A 2,962-nucleotide genomic window follows, 5' to 3' on the forward strand; every position below is an offset into this window, starting at 1 on the left:
AAAAAAAAAAAAAAAAAAAAAAAAACAGGCAGATGGGACCGTCGTGGGGAGGGATGCAGAGACACAGAGAACAGCAAGGACGCGCCCTGCCTGAAAGCGGGGCGGTGGCCCGAGGGGCCAGGCAGCATTCTGTTTCCTGGCATGGGCGTGGTTAGGCGATTTTCTGTATGGATGTTATATTCACAGTTTTGAAATGTCTAAAAATAAAAAGCCTTGCCCCCTCTCTCCATCCTGGGATGTGAGGGAAGGGGGCACCTGGGAAATGGTGAAATTAACGGGTGGAATGTTGAATGTGGCCCCATGAGATGGGAATGCAGGACTGTAAGAATGACCGTTTATCAAACACCCCTCGGCTAAATAGAGTCAGGCCAACAAGGGGCGCTGTCCCTTCCTGGGATTCTGCCGACTTCTGGGCTGGGTCCCGGGAGTCCGAGAGTCAGGCCCCGCTGGGCCCACAGCCTGCTGTGTGATGTTGGCCAAGTCACCTCCCTTTCCTAAGCCAGGTCCCTCCTTCTCCCAGGAAGAGTGTTGACTTAGATTGGGGTTTTCCAGACAGAGCTCCCTGGATGCCTCTCTGAGGTCCCTGGAAACAAAGCCCATAAAAGGGGAATGGAGAGGCCAGGCTCCATCCCTAGGACTCAGCTCCCACCCAGCCCTCTGCTTCCCAAACTGGACTTCCCTGCAGGGCTTTATCTGAAGAGATGTCCTTGCTACAAACAAACAAAACTGAGCAGGTTAAAAGGCAACTGATTGGGAATTCCCTGGCAGTCCTGTGGTTAGGACTCCGTGCTCTCACTGCCGAGGGCCCAGGTTCGATCCCTGGTCAGGGGACTAAAATCCCATAAGCCATATGGCATGGCCAAAAAAAAAAGGGCAACCGACTGGAGAAAATCTTTAAGATCTCGCCGAGATCCCAGATCCTAAGACGACAATGAGGTTGCCCCACCGCTCAGCTTTCTCTCCCTCGTGTGTGAAACGGAAGGAGCCGCTTGCTCCACGGGGACAATACACGATGAAGTGAGACGATATGAGTGAAACGCCGTGTGTGATAAGAGTGTGAGTGTGGCTGCTATATTTTCAGTCTTGGTAAAAGGAGGACGTTCAAGGCAGAAAACCCTTCCAGGCTTCATGGTGACAATAGCAGCTAACATTTGTGAGGCTCCGTAGACATCCTCCCCTCATGAAACAGGAGGTGAAGCCCAGGGTTCAGACACCATGCGATTTGGTGTAGGTTAGCAACAGGCGAGGCAGTCACATAGCCACGCACGCATGTGAGCCCGGGAACTCTGGAGTCACTTCCTGGCTCTCCTGTTTGCAACTGTGCTCATGGATGAGTTAGTTAAAGTGTTGGAGTCTCAGTTTTCCTACCTCTGATGCAGAAATTAGCCGATGCAAAGGGCTGAGTTATTTAATCTTTGCAACAACTTTCTGTGGTCCATAGGAATGTTCTGATTACTAGTATTAGTCCTGCAGGAATCAGTGCTCAAAGGAATCTGTTTGAAAGCCCTGCTGCTCAAAAGGTGGTCCATGGCACAGCAGCAGCCGCACCTGGGAGTTAAAATGCAGAATCCCAGGCCTCACGCCAGACTTACTGACTTAGGGTCTTCCTCTCAACCAGATCTCCAGGTGACTGGATGCATCTTAAAGTCTGGGCAGCTCTGCTTTGAAGGGAAGCACTCATACCATGTATAAGCTCTGGCTTTTTTTGTTTGCGGTACGCGGGCCTCTCACTGTTGTGGCCTCTCCCGTTGCGGAGCACAGGCTCCGGACGCGCAGGCTCAGCGGCCATGGCTCACGGGCCCAGCCGCTCCGCGGCATGTGGGACCTTCCCGGACCAGGGCACGAACCCGTGTCCCCAGCATCGGCAGGCGGACTCTCAACCACTGCGCCACCAGGGAAGCCTTCATGGGTTTTTTGGTTTTTTTTTTTTGTTATTTTGGGTTTTATTTTGGCATTTTTGTTAAACTGACTCTTGTAATTACAAACCCAAACATCCTTGCTATCCCTCCCAGTAGCTCCCTGATGGTACCGAAAACTCCCCTCTTACCATCTCCTCACTTTGGCTTGAAATGTTCTTTAAGAGAGGAAAAGCTTTAAGCCGCCCTCATGTTGCTAGAACATCAGCTCCACACACGCAGAGCTTTCATCGGTTTTGTTCCATGGTGTATGCCAAGTACCCAGCTTGGAAGATACTGGGTGCTCCATAAATATTTGGTGAATAAATAAATCGGCCACTGACCTCTCAGTAGGGATTAACCTATTTCATTGGTCAGAAAATTTAAGGAGAGAGAGGACTCGGACCGGGGAAGTTTTAAAAGAAACCTAGAGAAGGGGAAAGGCCTCCGAGTCTAGGAGGCTTGAGGTATCTGGAGGCTGATGGAGGAAGAAGATCTGACCACCAGGTGGCAGCAGCGCACAAAAACTTTACTGGATGATGTTTTTGGGGAGGTACATCACAGCAGGGGTCCGTCCAGAGGCTACACAGTAGCAGGTCCCTGCTTAGAAGGAGAGGAGGGCAAGGGGACTTGGGGGAGGGGAGCTCCTGTGTGTAGGCGATGTCACTCAGTAGCACAGCAGGAATCTCTGGGTCAGAGAGCTGCAAAGGTCAGCAGAGGACATGCGGGGGGCCAGGGTGGGTCTGTTCTGGGAAGGTCCCATAGGCTCCTGCTTGGTTACAATCCCTCTTTTCTTTGACACAGCTCAATCTTGATGCGGGAGAAGTATGGGACAAGAAAGGAATAATACAGTTTTGGAGAGAGAGGTTAATCCTAAACTCGGCAGAGGAACTCCGTTTTACGGGGATTTGGTTTCAGGAGAAGAAGGTTTTCTATTTTCTTAGTCTTGTTAAGACACTTTGAGCTTAATTTTGGGGGGACATAGATTGTGCTATAACTGAAGGTGTTAAATCGGGGCAAAATCCTTGCAGATCTTGGGCAAACCAAATAATTTTGTCTTTTCTCTT

Source organism: Aethalodelphis obliquidens, unplaced genomic scaffold, assembly GCF_003676395.1.
Source record: "Aethalodelphis obliquidens isolate GAN/ISIS:26980383/991018 unplaced genomic scaffold, ASM367639v1 scaffold35, whole genome shotgun sequence".
NCBI classification, from domain to species: domain Eukaryota; kingdom Metazoa; phylum Chordata; class Mammalia; order Artiodactyla; family Delphinidae; genus Aethalodelphis; species Aethalodelphis obliquidens.